This window comes from Bos mutus, chromosome 7 (assembly GCF_027580195.1).
Source record: "Bos mutus isolate GX-2022 chromosome 7, NWIPB_WYAK_1.1, whole genome shotgun sequence".
Classification (NCBI taxonomy): domain Eukaryota; kingdom Metazoa; phylum Chordata; class Mammalia; order Artiodactyla; family Bovidae; genus Bos; species Bos mutus.
This window is the reverse complement of record NC_091623.1, coordinates 3,850,318-3,875,334: the sequence shown is the minus strand read 5'-3', so window position 1 is coordinate 3,875,334 and position 25,017 is coordinate 3,850,318. Positions and strand designations below refer to the sequence as shown.

Genomic DNA, 25,017 nt, shown 5'->3' with positions numbered 1-25,017 from the left:
CTGAAGCAACTTAGCATGCAGCACAGACAGATTGTGTCGGCTATTGGGCAGGGAGAGGAACTGATTGTGGGGCCCATGAGCCTGGCTTCTGCAGAAGTGCTATGAGGGGGTGCTCTGGGGACAGTGTGCCTGGGGTGGGGCTGGCATGGAGGAATTTGCTTTGGGACAGGTGGTTGTACTGTGAGGTCTGGGCCTCTGGTGGGGTGAAAGGGCCAAACTAGGGCTTAATGTCTTTGGTCTTTGCTGGTGTGATAAAGGCTCCAATAATATCATCTCTAATCCCTCTTATAGGTACAAAGCTCCTGCCAAGTGGCGTTAGTAAAGAACCTGCCTGCCAATGCAGGAGACATAAAAGACACGTGTTGGATCCCTGGGTTGGGAAGATCCCCTGGAGAAGGGAATAGCCACCCACCTCTGTATTCTTGTCTGAAAAATCCCACAGAAAGAGGAGCCTGGCAGGCTACAGCCCATGGCATCTCAGAGTCAGACACGACTGAAGCTACTTAACATGCACACATGCACAGGTGCAAAATCTTTGGGGCTAACAAAGCTCACGTATGAGTCAAAGGAAGGAGGAAGGTACTAACCCCAGAGAGGCTGCCTGTGCTGCTAGCCAGGAGCTCCTTGGCCTAGAGTCAGCTGGAAAATTTCTGAGGACAGGAGTGAAAGTGAAAGTCGCTCAGTCGTGTCCGACTCTTTGCAACCCCATGGACCGTATAGTCCATGGAATTCCCCAGGTCAGAATACTGGAGTGGGTAGCCTTTCCCTTCTCCAGGGGATCTTCCCAACCTAGGGATCGAACCCAGGTCTCCCACACTGCAGGGATGAAAGAGTGATTTGGAAACAATGGAGAACGTTGAGTTTAAAACCTCCAAGAAATTCCAGGCTGGTGGATGGGAGGGGAATTTGGGTGAGAATAGATCCATGTATATATATGGCTGAGTCCCTTTGCCATCCACCTGAATCTATTACAAAATTAATAAACAACTATGCTGCTAAGTCACTTCAGTCGTGTCCAACTCTGTGCGACCCCATAGATGGCAGCCCACAGGCTCCCCCGTCCCTGGGATTCTCCAGGCAAGAACACTGGAGTGGGTTGCCATTTCCTTCACCAATGCATGAAAGTGAAAAGTGAAAGTGAAGTCGCTCAGTCGTATCTGACTCCTAGCGACCCCATGGACTGCAGCGCACCAGGCTCCTCCGTCCATGGGACAACTATACTCCAATGTAAAAATTTAAAAGAAATTCCAGACTGGGATAGGAGAACTTAGGCGTCTTCTAGACTTGCATTCCTTCAAGTTCAGGTGCCAGACCACGCACATCAGAATCACCCAGGATAAAATTTTTAAGTAAGTATTCCTGAGTCTTTCTGGAATCTGAACATTTCATGCAGAAATTGCATTTTTAACACTTGGATAATTCCTATGAATCCTAAATTCTGCAAACCTCTCATCTGGAGAGACAAAATACTTGCCAAGGTAGGGAAATAAAATCCCAAATGCTTAGATTTAGGACCTGAATAATGATGCCTTTTCTTCAAGGATCATTTAGTGCCTTATGTTAAAACCACCTGTGGATTCAGTAGAATAGCAATTAACTAGAATGACAAAGTGCTTTTTAATAACAGACATGGGGTGCATTGTTAAACTTTCCTTGCTGATCTCCCCAATGCTTCACAAAGGAAGAAATAAAATCTCATTTTGGCCTGATGGGCAGATTTCAGCTTGGCTCTCAGGTCCTCTCCCTCACTTTTCTACTGAGAATAAAGGTAGGTGCTGCCCTGATTTGGGGAAAGCTGGGCCCTGGAAGTAGGGATGTGATCTAGCCAAGTCTCAGACAGAGAGAAGCAGCTCTTTGGCTAGGACAGAAGCCCCATCTCTTGACATTTGACCTTCAGATTCCTACAGTTTAAAAATTAATCACCAGAAAATGAATACTTCCCATTTTCCCTCAGCTAGACCAAAGTCCTAAGTGCTGGCTCTAACTAAGCCAGGGGTTGTCTGTCAAAATAAATTGCAGGGGTGGGAGTCGGGCTGGTAGGGACCAGGCCAATCAGCCCCAAGCTAGCAGCCTCTCCAGGGTTTGCTCTGGGCTCCTGGCCGGTTAGACCAGCCCTGCCAGGGCTCCTTGGAGAGCAGGGTGGAGATGCAGGGCTTGGGAGAGGAGCAGCGAGGCCCGGGGAGGGTGGGGCTGAGCAGGTCTCTGCAGCAGGCGGGAGAGGAGGAAATGGGGTGGAGGAATTGTGTTCAGGTGTGCACCGCCACCGAAGGCCAGGCTTCAGAAGGGGTTGAGGCTGCCTGCCCAGCCAGGGAGGAGAAGGAAGCTCTCTCGGTGGCTGTGATGCCTGTTTGAGGGGATACTTGGAGGTGTCTCAGCCCAGTCTCCCTCCCCAGAAGAGGAAACCAAGAAGGGCCCAAGGCATGCCAGCTCCCAGAGAGGAGGTAAGGACCCTGCTGATGCAAAGGCTGTGGGGGCAGGGGGGCTTGTCTTAGCGCTCCCTCCTGCTTGCTGGCCTGGAGCTCGGATGCTGTTTCCAAGGTACCCTCTGAGGCTGCTCCAGAGGCTTCAGCCTTTGTATTCTGGATGTTACAGCCATGCCTACCACCAACCACCTGCAGCTGGGGGTCCCGTGGAAACTCATTGCTTTGTTTGGGGAGCTCTTTGCTCACACTGGAAGGTCCTGTGCATGCAGTTGACTGGGTCATGAGGGCAACTGCAGATGGTGATGATGGTTGCTCGATGTAGCCTTGGCTTTTTTCATGCTCTGATGAGCAGACAACCTCTGTCTTTGCTGTCTAGAGCTTGGAATGAATTACCTGTACAGAGAGTCCATAGTATACTGGCATTGGTCATTACCTGTAATATTTCAGGACCTTTTTCCGAAAGCTTACCAAACCATTGTGCAGCGTTTTGAAAGATGTACATTGTGTGAGGCAGAGTGAGAGTGAGAGAATTGAGTTTTTGATGGTGATGAAAATAATAGGACAAGAGCTTACTGAGAGCTTATGATTTACAAAGCATGACGACAAAGACTTCATCTTGGTGCAGTCCGTGCAGCAGGTGTTGGTTATTATCTACAATTGGTGGTGAGGAGGCTGAGGGTCAGGAAGGTTACCTGAGCCGAACCAGGGTTTGCTGAAATGAGTACATGCTCTTGACTTCTATCCATGAGGGCATATTTAGCCGAAGGTCTTTTAGATTCAAAGTGAGCAGAGGTGAGGCACAACCGACTGTGCAGAGGCTTTGCAAAGAGGCTTTCTCCATCTGATAGCCTCCATCTCCTGTTGCCATGTTCAGGAATTAATTTAGAACAGAGTCTCTACTTCTCAGGCCTCAATAGCCCCGTCTTGTGGATTTGGAGACTGTTAAGAGCCTACTGTCAGCAATATGTAATCTCGAAGGTCAGTGTCATTAAGGATTCAGAGGCTACAACTGAACAATGGAGATGGGCCTTAAAACACCAGAGGACAGAAATGCATTTGAGAGCCAATGCCTTGTGGCCACTTAGAATTAAACCTAACATCCCCGCCCCCAAACAGTTTACCACATCTCTCATGTTGCCAAGCATTCCCTATTTCCAAACTTCTCCTATTACATGGCCCCTCAGTTGGAGGTAAGCCAGCAACACTGGCTACCTCTGTACTTTCCCTGCTTAGGACCTGCGGTTTTTCCCTCTCCTTGGAACACATCCCCTTGGGCTCTTCCTGTAATTGGATCTCTCCCTTCAGTAAGGCTGCAGCTCAGACTGGCCTGTTTAAGAGGGCTTCCTAGATGCCGGGATGGCAAGTAGACTGGCCACTGCCATCCCCGAGTACACTTCTTTATTGTGCTGATTACAGTCATTACACTGATGTCAATCTGAAATTTGGTTCTCTTGTTTGTCTGTCTCCCCAGTAGAACTCCATGAGGGTAGGGACCTTGCATGTCTTCTGCCTGCTGGACACTACTGGGTCCCCAGGGATTAGGTCTCCCAGTAACAGGGCCTGAGTTAATGTTTGTTGAGTGAATAAATAATACAAGGGGTCAGGAGATATCATTGCCTCCTTCTTATCCAACACCTCGACTCAATCTCCCATATGGATGCAAACGTCTTGGTCTAGAAGGTGAAATATAATAGCATCTGAGCTTTCAAGTGTTCAAGGGGCATTCTTGGAATAAAGAAGGGAAAAAGGATAAATGGCATAGGTGAATTTAATTCCCTGAGAAATAGCAAGGTATGACAAGGCGGCTCTGCTGGCCAGTCTTGATAAGCAGCACTCACTGCCTATGACTCAGCCCAGCCGTCTTCCGGACATAGGGTATTGACCTTGGCTCTGCCTGGTATACTTGTAGGGACAATGACATTTCAGAAAGCTGAGAGTGTATGCTTCCCGCCCTGCTTCATCAAGCCTTTCATTCAAATGAGCCACCAGCCTTTGCTCACATGCCCTTTGCTATTTTGGAGTGTCATTCATTTGCTGGATGGGAACAGGTCCATCCATAGGAACAAGGGGTCTCAAGTTTCTATGGGCTCTATCATTCTCTGCCACTGTGGGCATGTCCCTTAGTGCCTCCACATCTCATGCTTTTCCTCTATAAAATGGCATGGGAATAGCTGCCCGTGGGGTTGTAGTGGATTCTGGAGGACAGTGATGTGCCATAAATCTCTTGCTTTACAAGTACCTGGGCCTGCCAGCAAGGAGGAGTAGAGAATACACAGGGAGGTGTGTTTGTTTTGGAGATTTTTGCTTGCATAAAATCCACAGTTCCAAAAGAAATCTGTGAGAGGAAGAGACTTCTCTACAGGATTCCTTCTCCCAGGCAGCTACCTCAAGAATCGACTTACACACTTTAATTAACACCCAGACGATTTGCTTTGCAGCGCGTTGCATTAGACTCCAGCCTGGTGACACTTCCTCCTTGGCAGGCACGCAGCCCTTGGCAGTATTTTACACGCTGGTGGTTTTATGGGTCCCATCTTGCTCTTCTGTGTTCTTCATTGTAATGTGTGGTAAGCCTTTCTGGCATCAGCCCTGGCCCCACTTGATTTAAGGAACTGCTGATTTTATTTCTGATCCTCAGGTTGTTCTGTGATTCTATTTTTTAAAGCACTCCTTATCTTGTTCTATTCACTTGTGCAATTCTTCATTTCCAGACTTTAAAATATGACTTGTTCGAAAGAAAATAGATGCTTGAATTAGGAGTGAAGCCAGAGTCCTGAGGACCTTCTGAGGAGAAAGATGCCCATATGCAAAGTTGTGTAATGGAAGGAGAATGACGTTAAGTATCTAGAGACTGGGATTGAACTGTCTCCTGACTTCTCGGACCGTGAGGGCAGGGGGATGATAGCAATACTGCAGTGGACTTTTCCTGAGAACTTAGGGGATGTTTAAAGGATTTCTTAGATGTTCTCGTTTCATGGTGACGCTGACTATCCCTGCTTTTGAAAATGGGAAATGTGAGACTCAGGGAGTGATGGAACCCAAATTTGAACACATGCTGGTTGACTTAAGGGCACAGGCACTTACGTACCAGGTAACTTGCTGTCTACTCACCCACACTACTTGGGGATCTTTATAGACAGGGTAACCTTCCCAGGCCTGCCATCCACACAGGGTACCATTCAAAGAGGTGATGCCAATGAAGGGTTAATGAAATGATGCAGGATTATTTCACCATTCCTCATACATCTTGTTTACCAAAATTTAGGAAAATGTTCTATGGATATTCCTTCTTGAGGAGAATTTGTAGATACTATGTACTATGCTATGAGTTAATGATAAAATCAGAATAGTCACTAGCCATTAACTACTACTTCATACTCCACCCTGATGGAAGCATTTTCCTCCTGTTAAAGTGTGTGCATTCCTCAGTGGGGAAGGTGTGGGCTTGTGGTTTCAGGAGCCTGGCTCAGTCAGTTGCTAGCTGTGTGACCTTAGGTAAGTTTCTCAAACCCTCTGTTTCACATTCTCCATCTATAAACAGAGATATTACTAAACTTTCCCCCTAGATATTGTGGGCATTGTCTAAGTGAATACATGTAACAGGCTGAAATGGTGCTTGGTATGGAATGTCGTCTCAAAGTTGCTATTGCAGCTGCTTTCGCCTCAGCCCTTCTGCGAGGGACATCCTCTCACTCCCATCCTGGGTGTGTAGAAACTGATAAAGAGTCAGGTTACACAGCTAAAATCAGGATTTGAACCCCCAACTGTGTTCATCCCAAGCCTTCCCTTTTCTACGTCCTATTTCCTCAGTAAACTCTAAAAGAAACACACATTCCTCTGGGAACTCAGTTTGACAGGAATTCATACTCCAAAACGCAACCTATATTCTCTCCATACTTGTAGCTACTTATGTCATCTTTAGGATGGTGAGTGAAGTGTCTTGTTGCAGATGTCTTAAGCTCTGCCTCTAGGCCATCATCAAACCAGCCAGAATTCTCTCCTCTATTCAAGATTTGGTCTCTGGGCAGGCAGCCACACTGGCCTTGAGGTGATAAGTTTGCTTATTAAAAGCAATCAATGACATTCCTCTTCCCTAAGACAGAGTGCTGACCTGGCCAGTGAAGGGCCTTCTTCTAGCTCTGTGATAACATTGTTTTGTGCTGGCTGGCTGAAATCTGTCGCTACACAGTCTCTTGAGTTAGCATCTGTGTTGGCATAAGTGACCAGAAGAAACAGTCCAGGGTTCTGTCCTGGGCTGGTCAAAGATAGATGCCAGCCCTTGTGCCCTTTTGACTATGGTACCCAGTTGGATATTGGAGTTATGTATGGGTTTGTTCTCCCTGGGTAAGGACTTGCTTCAGCAGGATCCCAGTATATACAGTGACAGAGCATGAGATCCTATTAAGTCCTCCTCCTTCCGCTGCCAGTGCTAAGTATGCCTGGCTCCCAGCTGCCTCCCAAATCATGACTGTCATTAATAATGAACAGCTTCCTTTCATTGAGTACTTGCCATGTGAGAGTTCACGGAATCTTAACAATACTCTCAAGCAGGTTCCAGTATTATCCTATTTTAGGGAAGCAGAAGATGACATCAAGGGAATCCTTGGTCAAGGGCACCCAACTGAACGGTGCCACCAGGATGTGCCCCCAAACCTGTGTGACTGAACACATGCTCTTCACCTCTGTGTTCATCAACCCCAGACTCCTCCTGCCTGAGTCACCCTCTCTGAGATGCTGTGATAACACATTCCCCATTAGCTATGGAAAAACCAGTCCTGCTGGGCCAACCCCATGGGGTATGTAGACAAACCCGCCTCACCAGGTTTCCCTGGGCCATGAGCCTGCTCTCTCTTTGCTGCATCTTCTCTGGACACAATTGAGCACCTCAACTACTCCAGTTGGCTTTCTCCCCATAACTGTGTGTGTGTGTGTGTGTTTATATGCCCTCAGTCACGTCTGACTTTGCAATCCCATGGACTGTAGCCCACTGGGGTCTTCCATCCACAAAATCTTCCAGGCAAGAATATTGGAGCAGGGTACCATTTCCTACTCCAAAGGATCTTCCCAACCCAGGGATCAAACCCATATCTCTTGCATATCCTGCATTGGCAGGCGGCTTCTTTTCCACTGTGCCACCTGGGGTTCATAACTCTGTAGTCACTGGAATATCACAGTAGGAAAGAATGAGAGCGGAGTTTCTGTCTCTGCCAGTCCCCCTCAGTACCTATCCTTTTGAACAGTAAATCTTCTGAGCTATTCTAACATTTCTGTCCTTCTTTGTTCACTTTTCAACCTGGTTTAAGAGCAAGCCGAAGTGGATCAATTATAAAGCATATTTTCAGTGCTGCAAGGTAACTCAGTAATTGGCATCTTAGCCTGAGGACCGGCCTGTGAATTGTGTTATTTACAAAAGCAGACAAAACAGTAGGCTGCACAGTGGCTGCCTGTCAAGAAAGTGTCATCCCTCGAAAGTGGTGCTTGTACAGCTGGGCTGTTAAAAGGAGTAAATGCAGGATGGAGTTGAGAAATGTAGTTAAATCTTAGACATCATGACCTTTTACTATCCATGTGATCTTGCACAAATTAGTTATTTTCTGCAGTAGCATAGCACTGCTTTCATTTTGCTCAGCTCTGCCTACATCCAGTAATAAGATTTCTACAGTGTCCCAGGCCTTATACTGACCCCTTTATGTGTACCATTTCCCTTAATTCACTCCATCAACCTAGTGAGTTAAATAGTGTGAACATCACTTTACAGATTAGGAAACTCAGGTTTGTAAGGTTAAGTACCTATTAACAAAGTGGTGGAGGGGGGGATTGAAACAGTTCTTTGTCTTTTTTAGATTTATTTATTTTTGATTGAAGGATAATTGCTTTACAATGTTGATTTGGTTTCTGCCATACATCAACATGAATCAGCCATAGGTACACATATGTCCCATCCCTCTTGTACCTCCCTCCCACCCCATCCCACCTCTCTAGGTTGTCACAGACCCCTGGTTTGAGTTCCCCCAATAATACAGCAAATTCCTAGTGGCTATCTATTTTACATATGGTAGTGTAAATGTTTCCATTAATGTCAATCTGCCCCCCAGACTTGGCTACTCATTCCTGTATCCTTTCCAGGGAAATCCCATGGACAGAGGAGCCTGGCAGGCTACAGTCCATAGGGTTGCAAAGAGTCAGACATGACTGAGTGATTAACACTTTCACTTTCATCCCCAGCCCAGGATAATGGTTGATGGTGAGATGTTAAATCCTTCCTTTTCTGCCATGAGAGCATGCCTAAGTCTTTCTCTTGAGTGCAGTCTGCTTTTGCAGCTCATGCTAAGGACTTTTTCCAGGCCCTGTCTCATGGCACTGCTTCTCATCTGCCAACTTCCCGATCAGTGACCCATGTGGCTCCAGCCCAAGCCCGGCCATCACTCATTACCCCTGCTGCTCTGTCTGCTCTCCCGCCACAGAAAGATAGTTCATCGATCAGCATAAATCTTTTCAGTTTCTTAACAATTGAGAGAGCTTCCAAACAACTACTTGGGGTTACCTCTGAGAAGCCATCCATTTTTCCTTTCTCTGCACGGCAGAAGGACCCGCAGATCCCACTGCCTTTCCAAGACACTCAGAGAGAAGCAGGGGTTGTGTGTGGGCAAATTGAATGGTCCCTGCAGTCGGGGCTGGGAGTGAACCCAGCAGGATGTATGCCTATCGGTGCAGGGGGCTCCATCCTGGGCATCGCTGTTCCCCAGGACCCAGTGCAGTTCCAGGCACATAGAGGGGCTCAAGTGTTTATTCCCTCAATCACTGTGTTAGCTCCAGGGAAAAAAGTACATGTTTATTTCAGACACTTTTTTGTTTTGCTTGTATGGGTGCTTAGTCACTCAGTCATGTCCTACTCTTTGTGACTCTTTGGACTCTAGCCTGCCAGGCTCTTCTGCCCAGGGAGTTTTTTAGGCAAGAATATGGAGTGGGTTGCCAGTTCCTTTGCTTAAGAAGAAACAAAGAAGGGAGAGGGTTAAGCGTTGGGTCAATGGAATGACTACATTTGGGAACACATTTTCGTCTCTCAGCTTCTCGGAGTGTTTCTCTGCTCAGCTACTTTTTGAATTAGTCTGGACTCTATTTGGGAGTGGAGCTCATCATTTCCATCCCACCTAATAATGCCATTTATCCCTCACGGCTAAACTGGGAGGCCCGTCACACTCCACCTCTTTCCATCACAGGTGGAAGCCTGGCTGAGTGGTGACCACGTGAGTGGTCCTAGCCCCAGTCTTCCCCACATCTCTTTTAGTTCCTCTTCAGGAAGAGTCCAGGATGATAAGCTTTCCAGGTATTGAGTGCTAACAATGTGCCAGGCTGAGTGCTAAACACCTCCCTGAAAAGTAAAAGTTAAAGTCGGTCAGTAATGTCCAACTCTTTGCAACCCCACGGACTGTGCTCCATGGAATTCTCCAGGCCAGAATACTGGAGTGAGTAGCCTTTCCCTTCTCCAGGGGATCTTCCCAACCCAAGGGTCGAACCCAAATCTCCCGCATCGCAGGCGGATTCTTTACCAGCTAAGCCAAAACACCTCCCTACTGTCTCCACCTCACCACATTGCACTGAACAAAACCCTGCCACTGACAAGGTGAATTGACCTGCTGGAAGTCACAGTGCTGGTGGGTGGTGAGCCCTGGCCTCCGTGCCAGGACTATGAGTACCCAATCTGAGCTCTTTCCATCGTGGGCTGTACAGTGAATCCACCCCCGCCTTCAGTCCCGTCTCTTAGGCACCCTACCATGTGAAACAGATGCTGGTCCTTCTCTGACTTCTCTCCAGCCAGAAATTGTCACTGCGTGTGTGCTCAGTCACTCAGTTGTGTCTGACTCTTTGCGACCCCATGGACTGTAGCCCACCAGGCTCCTCTGTCCATGGAATTACCCAGGCAAGAATACTGGAGTGGGTTGCAATTTCCTACTCCAGGGTATCTTCCCAACCCAGGGACTGAATCCGAGTCTCCTGTGTCTCTGGCATTGGCAGGTGGATTCTTTACCAATAGTGCCACCTGGGAAGAGAAAATGGCACTGAATTCTAGTAGGGCAATCTCCTATTGCTTTAGTGTAAGGAGCCTGCTGTTGTGTTCCCTGTTTGTTTCTTTTTTTAAACTGTGTGTGTTATATTGAGGTATAATTGATTAACAATGTTGTGTTTCAGGTATACAGCAAAGTGATTCAGTTATACACATATATGTATTATTCTTTTTCAAATTCTTTTCCCATTTAGGTTGTTACAGAATATTAAGCAGAGTTCTCTGTGCTATGTAGTAGGTCCTTATTAGTTACCTATTTTAAATATAGCTGTGTGTACCTGTACATTCCAAATTCCTACTATTTCTCATCCCAACCCTTCCCCCCAGTAACCATAAGTTAGTTCTCAAAGTCTGTGAGAAACTGTGGTACATATATATACCATGGAATATCACTCAGCCATTAAGAAGAAAACTGGCCTGGATGAAGCACAAGCTAGAATCAAAATTACCAGGAAAAATATCAATAACCTCAGATATGCAGATGACACCACCCTTATGGCAGAAAGTGAAGAAAAACTAACGAGCCTCTTGATGAAACTGAAAGAGGAGAGTGAAAAAGTTGGCTTAAAGCTCAACATTCAGAAAACTAAGATAATGGCATCTGGTCCCATCACTTCATGGCAAATAGATGGGGAAACAGTGGCTGACTTTATTTTTGGGGGCTCCAAAATCACTGCAGATAGTGATTGCAGCCATGAAATTAAAAGACTTATGACCAAGCTAGACAGCATATTAAAAAGCAGAGACGTTATTTTGTCAACAAAGGTCTGTCTAGTCAAGGCTATGGTTTTTCCAGTAGTCATGTTTGGATGTGGGAGTTGGACTGTAAAGAAAGCTGAGCAAAGAAGAATCGATGCTTTTGAACTGTGGTATTGGAGAAGACTCTTGAGAGTCCCTTGGACTGCAAGGAGATCCATCCAGTCCATCCTAAAGGAAATCAGTCCTGAATGTTCATTGGAAGGACTGATGTTGAAGCTGAAACTCCAATACTTTGGCCACCTGATGCAAAGTGCTGACTCATTTGAAAAGACCCTGATGCTGAGAAAGATTGAAGGCAGGAGGAGAAGGGGTAACAGAGGATGAGATGGCTGGATGGCATCACTGACTCAGTGGACATGAGTTTGGGTGAACTCTGGGAGATGGTGATGGACAGGGAGGCCTGGCATGCTGTGGTCCATGGGGTTGCAAAGAGTCAGACATGACTGAGCGACTTAACTGAAAAAGAATAGTTTCCCTCTTTCTTGCAGAAGGAGGGTCTGCTATAAAATTGCCTATAAAAAACTGCCTTTGGGTACATGAGGCCATAAGAGAAGACCAATTTCCCAGTTAGTGTCTGGAGAGAAAGGTCATAAGTGGCAGCTCAGAAAGGGGTGTCTTGCGCTTCAGTTCTTCTTGAACTGCAACTTTCTGATCTGGGGCACAACCAGGAGCAGCCTTGGCTAAAACTCAGTAGACCTCATTATTCCAATGGAACTTTGGTTTATTTAGAGGGGAACTACTTTAAGTGAAAAATCAATATTGTTCATCACAGAAGGTTGTTTTTGTTGCGTAGTTGCTAAGTCATATCTGAGTCTTTGTGATCCCATGGACTATAGCCCACCAGACTCCTCTGTCAGTGGGCTTTCCCAGGCAAGAATACTGGAGCAAGTTGCCATTTCCTTCTCCAGGGCATCTTCTTCCCAACCCACAGATTGAACTCAGGTCTCCTGTTTGGCAGGCAGATTCTGTACCACTGAGCCACCTGGAAAAATCAGTACTACTTATCACAGAAGGTAATGATAGTTAAACATATCGAACACAGAGCACCGTGAGTAAACATCACTGTCATCTATAAGCTCTGGCCCTGAGACCACTTCTTGCTTTGTTTCAAAGGAGAGTTAAATATTACCTGGCACCACTTCATGGGTGTGGAGTTTCAGTTTGAGATACTCTGGAGATGGGTGGTGATGATGGTTACACAACAATGTCAATGCACTGGATGGTAAATTTTATTTTATATATATATATATATATATATTTTATGTGTTAAAAAATTCAGCAGCTCTTTATGTTACAGTTAAGAAACAGTGTTCAACGTGCATTAAGTGAAAAATGCAAAGTGCTGAACAGTGTGACCTGAATACTGCCTTCTCTGAGTCATTTTTAAAGGAATATGTATATACACATGTATCTAGGCTTGTATATGTGATGATCCCCCTGGAAGGATATCAATACTGGATTCTGTAGAGGGATGAGAAGTAGAAAGAGAGGGAGGGTCATTGCTATTTGATTTGTGCTCCATGTGCATGTATAACTCATTCTAGTTTGTTTAAACACTTAAAAAGCTAGGCACCAAAATGAAACTATCTCCTTAAAGCAATGCTTCTCAACCTTGCCTCCACCTAGACTCCAGCTGCTCAAAGTCAGATACCCTGCCCTAGCATCATTATCCCCTGTGAGCTTGTAACTTGTTAGAAACAGAGGATCTCAAACCCACCCAGATGCAAGGAATCCAAATCTACATTTAGCAAGGTCCCCAGTGCCTTCCCTCGTCGCTCAGATGGTAAAGAATCTGCCTGCAATGCAGAAGGCCCAGGTTTGATCCCTGGGTCAAGAAGACCCCCTGGAGAAGGAAATGGCAACCCACTCCAGTATTCTTGCCTGGGGAATTCCATGGACAGGGGAGCCTGGCTGGCTACAGTCCATAGGATCACAAAGAGTCAGACATGGCTAAACGACTAAGACTTGCACTTTCACTTTTCACCAGTGGCTCACAGGACATTAAAATGTGAGAAGTAGGCACAGGACTAACTAAATCAGAATCTCTGAGGTGAGGTTTGAACCTTGGAGTTCATTAAGGCTCCCAGGTCACCCCATGCTGCTGCTGCTGCTAAGTAGCTTCAGTCGTGTCCGACTCTGTGCGACCCCATAGATGGCAGCCCACCAGGCTCCCCCGTCCCTGGGATTCTCCAGGCAAGAACGCTGGAGTGGGTTGCCATTTCCTTCTCCAACGCATGAAGGTGAAAAGTGAAAGTGAAGTCGCTCAGTCCTGTCCGACTCTGAGCGACCCCATGGACTGCAGCCTACCAGGCTCCTCCATCCATGGGATTTTCCAGGCAAGAGTACTGGAGTGGGGTGCCATTGCCTTCTCCATGGAGACAGTTAATACTGCCAACTTCAGATTTAATGTAATTGTTTCTATATTAACCCCTTCATTTTTCCCAATAGCCTTACTATATGGTTCAGTCTTATTCATTGTGGGTTCCATGTGCCCCTTAGAAATCCTTATGTGTCCCACACTTCAGAGCACCAGCCAGGATGACTATCTAGGTCATGTGAACGTCACACAGGAACATATAATGTTAGATTCCCCTGAACTTGAGAGGCAGGATGTTTCTTCCTCATATAAAATAGACTATAATTTTTCATCAAGACACATAAAAATGACAAGCCTTCTTTAATCCATGTGTGGAGCACAAAGTCACGTCTTTTAGTTTATTTAATAGTTGTTTTATTCATTTCTTTGGCTGCACCGGGTCTCCGTTTGGCATGTGGGGTCTTCCGTCTCCATCGTGGTGTTTGAGACCTTCAGTGTCGCGTGTGAACTCTCAGTTGCAGCATGTGGGCTTTAGTTCCCCAACCAGAGTTGGAACCTGGGCCCCCTGCCTTAGGAACACAAAGTCTTGGCCACTGGACCATCAGGGAAGTTCCTGTCATGTCTTTTAAAATCAGACTTTAGAGTTAGAAAAATAGGGAGTTGAATTTACTTCTCTGAGTACTAGCCAAGTGGGCTTAACACCTGCCTAGGAGCTGCCATATTTAAATAAGATGATTTAGGTGCATAATCATTTTTAGGCGATAATGATGGTTATGTCCACTTCCCTTCCCTTCCCCACTTGTCCTGGGCTGCTCTCACTGTCGCGCCTCCCTTCACATCTGTTTCTTCTGCCTTGAGCATCTCACATACAGATGATATTTCTCACATTGCAGCTGAATGTGAGAAAGTTCAAGTTCCACCTCCCCCATCCCTTGACAAACAGTACAAACTCTGCTGTCTCTTAGCAAATTATCTGACACTTTTCTAAAATGCAACTGAAACCTCATTACATGGATGAACAGCTTTCCATCAGCTCATTCCTAGCTCTGATATTAATATAATTGTTGCCAAGACATTGCAGTTGGCCTAGAGGCACTCAGCAAGGCGTCATGGTTAGTAACCCGAGATGACTGCAAATGCGAAGAGCTAGTGGAAGCTGCTAGGATTTCCGCGTGGCCAGGTGATGCTCTAGAGTGGTTTCCAAGCTTCCTTTCTGTTGCCAGACAGGTGTGAGATGGGCGGGGGAGGTGTCCAAATCAGAATAGCTGACCCCCTCTGACAGCATCCACCCCAACAGTACCTAGAATCATCTTCTCCAAATGTTAATCTGAACATGTTTAGAACTGCTGTTTAAAACCCTTTGAGATGTAATTTCAAAGTGTAATATGAAAATATCTGTGATTTTTGTAACAAAGGCACAGGTACCACTAATACTACTATGGTTTGTTGACTGCATTTAAAACTCAAAGAAATGCTACATTTCAGTTAGTGATTAGGGAAAGGAAAGATATATCTTGTCCAAAAATAAATAAAGCCCTATAAGAACTTTGCAGATAAAGACCAATACTCTTAACAGGGTCTAGAGAGTCTGGCTTCTAGATTCTTTTCCCAGTCACCTCCCCAGCTTTCAGTGGTCTGTTTATTGGGTTGTCTTTCTCATCTGATTGAGTCCTTGCTCTGTGTGAGTCCAGATTCCCAGGCTATAGACTAAGTCTGATTTTGTGCAGTGTCAGCCCTAGGGTCTAGTTTGTAGCAGTTGCTCAATAAATATTCATTGAAAAAATAAATGCATGCAAGGATGTCATACAAAAGCTTCCTGCCTAATCTTCCCTCCTCTGCTTTGCAGTGTGTTTCTCAGTAACACTGAAATGCTCCAAGTTGCCTGTATAGGTACCAGGCTGTGTTCTACCATTCATCTTTTGGTTAATATTACCCCCTGCTTAAGATATCATTGTGTTCCTCACTCATTTTGTGTAGGAAATTGTACTCTTAGACAAGAGTATTTTCCTCCCATTAACTTCTATTGTCTCATCAAATTTCTAGGCTATTATGGCCCTCCTTTATGTCCCCGTAATGCCACATAGAGGGACTTCCCAGCTGGCACAGTGGGTAAAGAATCCGCCCACAATGCCAGAGATGTGGGTTCAATTCCTGGGTTGGGAAGATCCACTGGAGGAGGGGATGGCAACTCACTTCAGTGTTCTTGCCTGGAAAATCCCATGGACAAAGGAGCCTAGTGGCTACAGTCCATGGGGTCACAAAGAGTCAGCATGACTCAGCATGCAGAAACACACACATGCCACATAGATAATCTGATTTCACCTAACTCTTTCATATTTGTGTCTGCCTCTCTAACACCTTGAGAAAGAAAAAAATGAGAAAGTATAAGTGTGTAGTGTAGCAAATGATGATGAGTAACTAGTATGTGTACATGTAAATACGTGTGTATGTGATGAGTCACTGATATTTCATGCTGAATAAGGAAGTATGTCTGATAGCCTCAGTGCTTTTGTACTTGGTGTTCCCTCCATTTGGATATTCTTCTTACCTTTTTTCCTAGTCATTTTACCTGTCCTACAGACCTCAATTCAGATGTATTACTGCCACAGGCAAGTTTTCTCCTGTCCTGATAAAACCCACAATTTTGTGTTCTAGCTCCTTATGTTTCCTTTATGAGGGTTGCTACCAATTATAATTGTAGACTCTATTATCAAATGTAAGTTTGCCTCCTCCTTTATACGTGAGGCCTCATGAGGACTGTCTGTCTTCATTTCCCCCCAGCATCTAGCAACATGCCCAGCATCCTGTAGATGCTCTCTGGAATGAATAGCGGATGATCTGCAGCCCTTATTAGAACCCCGAGTGTGCAAAGAGAGAGTAAGCAGAAGGGGATGCCTGGCCTCTCTTCTCTCGGTGTTCCTGAAGGGTGAGCCTCCACTGCCTACACGTGGAAACTGCGCCCAGTCATTCAGTATCGCAGGGACTTGCTGGGAAGCACTGTGGCTGCTGGGTCCCAGCCTGCCCCACGGTGCTCCCCTCCCTATTTAAATCAGGCCACAGCTCTCCTACAAGCTTGTTCCTTGCAACACTGAGCCGGGTCCAGATGCCAACTGCTGAGGCAACAGAGGGTTGTGATGGCAAATCCAGAAGGGGAGGCAGGTGGCAGGGAGGGCAGCAAAGTTGTCTTGTAAGTAGGTCTGACATCCCAGACATGTTCTGTCTGGAAGAATGTCTCACCAGAGTCTGTGGACTGGTGGAGGAGAGGTGTTTTCTTCCCCTTCTACTGACTGCCTCACTCAAAGTGGACAAATAGTGTGATGTGATTTGAATATAAGGAGCTTTTTACGTGAGCCCCTACCCCACCACTTGGAGCTGACCATTTTCCTATCATTGACATTCCTGATATTACCAAGCCACCCCAAAGCTTTTCTTCCATTTGTCCTATCCTTGAAAGCCTTTTGGTGATTGTTCCCAGCTAGCTTTTAAGTTCAGTTCAATTCAGTCACTAGGTCATGTCTGACTCTCTGTGACCCCACGAACCGCAGCACGCCAGGCCTCCCTGTCCATCACCAACTCCTGGAGTCGACCCAAACCCATGTCCATTGAGTCGGTGATGCCATCCAACCATCTCATTCTCTGTCGTCCCCTTCTCCTCCTGCCCTCAATCTTTCCCAGCATCAGGGTCTTTTCCAGTGAGTCAGCTCTTCGCATCAGGTGGCCAAAGTAGTGGAGTTTCAGCCTCAACATCAGTCCTTCCAATGAACACCCAGGATTGACCTCCTTTAGGATAGCCTGCTTGGCTTTTAAGTTAGAAGCATTCAAACATCCAGGCAACCCAGGGAGAGGCTTGAAGGGATAATGGAGTGTGTTTGTCATTGACTAGTAATAGCCCTTTGGCCATGAGTTGGGCAGTAACCTGGTTACAGCAAGATCAGCAGACAGAAGACAGTGCACTGGGATGAACAATTTGGGTGCTGGGATCAAGAATTCGGGGGCACACCCGGCTGCCTGCTCCTTGGGCTCCATGTTACCCGCTGGAACACATAAGGGCAGGCAAGCCAAGTGATCTTCACATTCTGTCTCTGAAGCCGTAGGGTCCTGAAGAGATAACTTGGAGCCACCGTGGACAGCAAAAGAGGAGGACTTTGAGACACTTACACTTCCCCTTCACAGGCCCCCTACATCTCTCACACAGGCACACACACTCATACACACACTCGCACCCACTGCATGCACTCCCGCTCTTTCTTCTCCGGAGCTCTCATCTGTTTCACGCATCAGCGTACCGTGCGCGTGGCACTGCAGGTAATAAGAATAGGGTCCAGTCGCGTATGGAAAAGTTAGGAAGCCACTGAACCAGATGAGCTCTGAGCTCTTTCAGTCCTTTGAACTTTAGGCTCTCACACTGGGAGGCACAGTCCTGTTCCACATGTCTGTTGGGAAGTAACGGATGTGTAGCAGTTTAAGAGTGTGGACTCTGGAGCCAGGCTGCCTGGCTTCAGAATCTGGCTTCTGCTGCTTACTGTGTGTCCTTAGGAAAGTTACTTAACTTCTCTCAGCTGTGATTTACTCATCTTTAAAAGGACTATAAACGAGTACTTATCAGAGTCGTCATGAGGAGTAAATGAGCTAAATATATAAAATGTGTAGAATAATACTGAACATTGCAATGCATTCATAAATATCAGCAGTTTACTATTTTATAGCTTAGCATTACTAAACTAGTGGTTCTTAACATATTGGAGGATGCTGGATCCCTCCATAAGTCTATTAAAGCTATGGCTCCAGGGCTTCCCGGGTGGTGCTAGTGGTAAAGAACCCGCCCGCCAACGTAGGAGATGTGGAAGACTCGGGTTTGATCCATGGGTTGAGAAGATCCTCTGGAGGAAGGAATGCAACCCACTCCAGCATTTTTGCCTGAAGAATCCCGTGAACAGAAGAGCCTGGCAGGCTACAGTCTATAGGGACACAGAGAGTCGGACATGCTGAGCTGACTTAGCACGCATGCACATATAGTCGTGGCTGCTTGTAGCCTTGCATTTTTCATCTAGTTCACATTTATATGTCTTAAGTCCCCAGTTTAATTTGTAAAGTGTCCCTGAGAGTAAGGCAGTATCATATAACCCCTTTGCCTTTGGATCCAGGACAGTTTTGAACATAGAAGAAAACTTAATCTAACAAAGTTGCTTTTAAATCTTCAAAAAATTTTTTAGTCTAACCAAGCAAAACACAAAAGCTTCCTTAATTTTTTTTGTAAATAAATACACATGGTATAACATTCCTGACCTATGTGCATACATGTATATTGAAGTGACACATAGCTTGCATTTTTTGAAGTATTTTGGTGATTCAACCTGTCAAATGATAAACAATCAGGTAATTAACAGATTCTGATAGATGATAGCTAATTAAATTTTATGATACGTGAAACAGAGGCCATTCATTTTGATATTTGAAAGAATCCAATATGTCTTTCAAATTGCTGCAAATCTCTCAAACAAGGTATACATTTACTTAAGCGCTTTCCAGAGGGACTTAGTTTCAGGGATTGCAATTTACTAAGAGATTGAACTGGGTATTTCCACAGCAAATAATTCCATTTACATTATACTCAGCTCCGGTAACACTGCATGCCCTGAATAACTCATTGCTATCAATATGAGGCTTCCAACCCTGTAAAAAGTGCAACAGCATAAATGGTACATAGAAGAGATGGAACATGCAGGCTCTTTACATTTTTCCAGTCTCTCCCCGCCTCCCCCCTTTTTTTTTTTGCCAGCACTTTTGTCTTAGAAGCCTTTAGTTGGGGGAAATGAAAGACATGAGTTGCATAAACAAATTAGGATGGGAGATTTGGGCCAAGAGGATTGAGGTGAACCAGGTAATGGATGGACAGAGAAAATGAGCTCAAAGAGGCCAAATTGTGAATACAAAGACTAGGTATATACATGCAGCTTTCTCTTTACTAAAGCTGGTTTTATGAGGCTGCAGGACCAACACTTCTGGTGCCAACGCAGCCTCCATGAATCTGGCAAAGTTCTGATGGTGGAGAGGAAATAAAAGGAGACGGAAGGGAGTCCCGTAGCATCCATTTCCTCCATCAAGCTTGACTCCTTGGATTTCAGAAGGAGGAGGTCACCAGAGAGAAGTAAGTCCCACTGAGTTTTATTAACGTAGTTCAGACTTCCACCAAAGTTGCAAAAAGCATGGAGCTAGGATTGGAAAATGCATATGCTAAGTCACTTCAGTCATGTCCTACTCTTTGCAATGCTATGGGCTGTAACCCACCAGGCTTAATCCCACACTAATCCCACTGTCCATGGGATTCTCCAGGCAAGAATACTGGAAGGGGTTGACATGCCCTCCTCCAGGGCATCTTACTGACCCAGGGTCTGAACCCACATCTCCTATGGCTCCTGCATTACAGGCAGATTCTTTACTGCTGAGCCATCGGGAACTGGAACTGGAAGCATATATCTCTTAATTCCCATTCTGGTTCTAGTTTCATGAAAGATAAGGAAGAGATCACTTACCTGTTTTATCTACCTGGAGACTTAGTAAAAGGAATTTTTGGGGGTGTATGTGCATGGTTCATTATTAACTTGAAATATAATTGACATAGAATATATTAGTTTCAGGTGTACAACATGATACTTGTATATATTGGGAGATTATCACCACCAGAATCAGTCTACTAAGTTTTGATGTATCTGAGCATGTGTACTTTTGGCACCCAAAATCACGTGTTACAGAACAGAAAGGGGCATAGAAAACAAACTTGTGGTTACCAAAGTGGAAAGTGGGTGTAGATAGATGAGTTTGGGAATAACATATACACACTACTACTATGTATAAAATAGATAATTAACAAGGACTTACTTTATAGCATAGGAACTATAAGGGAAAAGAATCTGAAAAAGATATATATATATGTCTATATATCACTACACTATACACCTGAAACTAACATGATATTGTAAATCAGCTGTGTTGTTGTTCCTCAGTCATGTCTGTCCCTTCTGCGACCCATGCACTGTAGCCAGCCAGGTTCCTCTGTCCATGGCATTTCCCAGGCAAGTGTACTGGAATGGGCTGCCTGCCATTTCCTACTCCAGGGGGTCTTCCTGACCTAGGGAACAAAACTGTGTCTCCTGCATGGGCAGGTAAATTCTTTTCCACTGAGCCACCAGGGAAGCCTTTAAAATCAACTGTACTTCAATTAAAAAAAAAAACAGATTAGAAGTGACCTTGAAAGACATCTAGTCCAGCCTCTCACTTCAAGCCAACTCTGTACTTAGGCACCCTGACTACATTTGCAGAAGGGAAGCTTTCTTCCCGTGTGATTCATTTCATCCTTTTTTCTCAACTTCTAGGTCAACTGAAGCTCAATTTTTTTTCTTTTGAATTTTCAAGATATAGCATAAGAGTTAGTTTTGAGTTGTATCTCCTTTGTCCTCTGAGCCTTGAAAGGGTACCATGACCAGATAATGCTGGTCCTGGGTGTTTAACCTGAAATACAAAAGACACCAGAAGTTTAAACATCAGTTTCTACCACTAGCTTCCTTCAGGGTTTGGGGAAATTTTCTTCCTCATTTTTAAATAGTTATAATGATGTTGTCTTAATTCTAAGTTACATACTTTTTTGTCATCAATGTTTCTTAAGCAGATTCAGCCTTATAAATTATAAATATAAAATTATATATAAGTATATATTATATATAATTATATATAATATAAGTAAATATAATGTAAATATAAAATATATAATTATAAATTATAAAACACATTCAATGAGATGGTTTTTCCTTTCCCCTTAAAATCTTCCAAATCATAAACTTAGTTATCACACACACAAACACAAATCATCTTGGTATTGAAATACAATAATTCTTAATTAATAGTAATGTCTCAATGAGACTAAACTTGAAAACTATAGAAACCTGATTATTCAGCTGGCTACTAGATATTTACTGACCATCTACTATGAACCAATGGGTGGGCTTCCCAGGTGGCGCTAGTGGTAAAGACCCCGCCTGCCAGTGCAGAAGACAAAAGAGATTTGTTTGATCCCTGGGTTGGGAAGATCCCCTGGAGAAAGAAATGGCCACCGATTCCAATATTCTTACTTGGAGAATCCCACAGATGGAGGATCCTGGCCGGCTGCACTCTGAGGGGTTGCCAAGAGTTGGACATGACTGAGGCGACTTAGCATTTAGCACATGTACCAAAATTTGTTCTTAGTCTAGAGGTTGTGTGCATTTATACTAAGTCGATTCAGTCATGTCTGACTCTTTGTGACCCGGTAGACTGTAGCCTGCCAGGCTCCTCTGTCCATGGGACTCTCCAGGCAAAAATGCTGAAGTGGGTTGCCATGCCCTCCTCCAGGGGGTCTTCCTGACCCAGGGATCGAACCCAGGTCTCTTAGGTCTCCTGCATTGGCACGTGGGTTCTTTATCACTAGTGCCACCTGGGGAGCCCTGAGAGATTAGAGCAGTGAAAGAGAAAACCTGAAAGTCCCTGCTCTTATGAAGCTTTCCTGCTCTTAGGAAGGTAATAAGAATATACACACAAGCGAGGGAGATTATAGAAAGTGGTAGATCCTATGAATAAGACAAGGTAATAAAACAGTACGGTGTGGAGGAGGATCATTTTAGCTAAGAGAGTCAGGGGAAGCCTGTCAGGGTTGAAACCTGAATGTCAAAAAAGATATCTGTCTCCTCTTGAAAGGAAGAGGATGGGAAAACATTGCAGACAGAAGAGTAAACACAAAGGCCTTGGTGCAAGTCCCATGAGGGGAAACAGAAAGCGGAGAAACGAGCCAAGGCTGGATCACACCCACTGTCTTGGGTTATGAGAATGAGTTTGGACTTTGATTTGTCCTGCCCCTGCTTCTCACTAACTCAGGAACTAAAGCACAGTGACTTGTTCAGTGCCATTGAAACAGTGGATGGTTTTGGAAATGAGATGGTCTCACTTCCCTACAGCTGTTCTGTTTTATCAAGCTGCTTGCAGAAAGTGGCCTTTGTCAATCAGCTAAGGCCTTCAAGGTGGAGCCTGACACTCCTCCACACTGCTGTGATTTTTCCCAATTTTTTCTAATTTATGACTTGCCTCCTAATTAGAGATGAATATATTCTTATCATTTAGCTGTTTTATAAGCAAAAACAAAAATAGAAGTGATTCCAAACCTTTAGGGTGTGTGTGTGTATACTCAATCCTGTCTGACTCTTGCAATCCCATGGACCGTAGCCTGAAAGTCTCCTCTGTCCAGGGAATTTTCCAGGCCAGCTTACTGGAGTGCTTTGCCATTTCCTAATCCGTTTAGGTTAACTTTTAGTTTTTCAAATACTGAACTAGTCAAGATGGAGACAAGAACCTGGTGGGTGACTCTGCAAACCATCTCATCTTTGTGGGTCTCTCTGGCCGTTCCACCAGGAATAGTACACTGACACACCTAACGAGATCCTGTTATTTTTTAATAAGGTCTTTTTTTTTTTTAGTTTTTATTTATTTAATTTTGGCTGTGCTGTGCATGCTTTTGTCTAATTGCAGAGAGTGAGAGCTCTCTCTAGTTGGCAACGTGCGTGCTTCTCATTGCAGTGGCTTCCCTTGTGGAACACTGGCTCTAGGCCTGTGGGCTCAGTAGTTGTGGCTCCCCCGGACTCTAAAGGTCAGACTCAAGATTTGTGGTGCATGGGCTATTGTTTCTCAGTGTGTGGGATCTTTTCAGATCAGGTATTGAACCCAGGCCTCCAGCATTGACAGCTGGATTCTTTACCACTGAACCACCAAGGAAGCCCGAGAGCCTCCTCTTGGTCCAGGACACTGACTGTCTCGAGATGAGTCTGCTAATGCTATTTGTAGTCCTCTGCCAAGTTCCTCTGCTCTCTTGTTATAGAACACTGACCTGGAACTAAGATTATGTATCATCAGAGACCAGCCCATGTTAGGTACACCCAGCAGGAAAACCAGTGTGCTGTGTCACGAGACCAAGGCTCTGATGTCACATTTGAATTTGAATCATTCTCCAGTGCCGTGTTATTTTTCTCCATCTATTAAATCAAGTTAATATTACTCAGTGCTTCCCTGGTGTCTCAGATGGTAAAGAATCTGCCTGAAATGCATGAGACCCAGGTTTGACCACTGGGTTGGGAAGAACCCCTGGAGAAGGGAATGGCAACCCATTCCAGTATTTTTGCCTGGAGAATTCCATGGACAGAGGAGACCCAGAGGGTGGTTATTGTAATGAACCTGGACAATGAATATAAAACAATATTTTGCATACATTAAGTATGCAAAGAGAAAAAAGTTCCTAACAAAGTATCTGGCACAGATACTGTCCAGATATCTGGACAGATATCTGTCCTTTCTCTTCCCACAGAATCTCTTAGAGTTAAAGGCTCTTAGTGTCCTAAATCAATCAACCTTTTTCTGTTGCTGTTCAGTTGCTCAGTCATGTCCAAGTGTTTATGACCCCATGAAACACAGCTTGCCAGGCTTCCCTATCCTTCACTGTCTCCCAGAGTTTGCTCAAACTCATGTCCGTTGAGTCAGTGATGCCATCCAACCATCTCGTCCTCTGTTGTTCCCTTCTCCTGCCCTCAGTCTTTCCCAGAATCAGGGTCTTTTCCAATGAGTCAGCTCTTCGCATCAGGTGGCCAAAGTGTTGGAGCTTCAGCTTCAGCATCAGTCCTTCTAATGAATATTCAGGGTTGATTTCCTTTAGGATTGATTGGTTTGATTTCCGTGTAGTCCAAAGGACTCTCAAGATTCTTCTCCAGAACCACTATTCAAAAGCATCAGTTCTTCAGTACTCAGTCTTCTTTATGGTCCAACTCCCACATCCATTAATGACTACTGGCTCATGCATAATAATATTGGTCCCAAAACTATTTAATAAGCATCTATGGGATGCTTTGAACTGTACCATATACATCCATTCAATCAATATTTAAGAAGTGTCTACTAAGTGCCCATAAGTGGACAAAACATTATGAAGTCTTTAGGAGATACAATGAGACATAGTTTCTGTCTCAAAGAGTTGAACACTTATAAGGAAAATTTCCAGATAGAATGTTATTTAGGATTTTCAAAAAATATTTATGTATTTGGCTGCCCTTGGTCTTAGCTGCAGCATGTGGAATCTAGTTCCCTGATCAGGGATAGAACCTGGGCCCCCTGCATTGAGAGCACAGAGTCTTTCCAACTGGACCACCAGGGAAATCCCATAGGATTTTATACTTAAATTTTCCAAATGCCAGAAAATGTGTTCTTGGGAGAAAGAGAGGGGAGAGGGATGCAAATTACAACAACCAGAAAGGCTTCATGGAAGAGAATAAATGGAGAAGGAGGCTTGAGCTGGGCAGAATGAGGATAAATGAAGTGAAGTGGTGGTCTTCCTGGCCAGGGGAGGCAGGGTGAGCATGGCCTGGGGAGAGGATGGTGAGATGATA

The 25,017-nt window shown here is 44.9% G+C and overlaps 1 protein-coding gene across 1 annotated transcript in view; it reads left to right on the top strand.

Annotated features, from left to right (window-relative positions):
- Window positions 1-2,227: 2,227 nt before the first annotated feature.
- ATP10B (ATPase phospholipid transporting 10B (putative)) overlaps window positions 2,228-25,017 on the top strand; it is a 385,358-nt gene continuing 362,568 nt past the window's right edge. The window contains 1 exon segment of the mRNA XM_070373041.1: window positions 2,228-2,441. The gene's annotated coding sequence lies outside the window, so the exon portion shown is untranslated.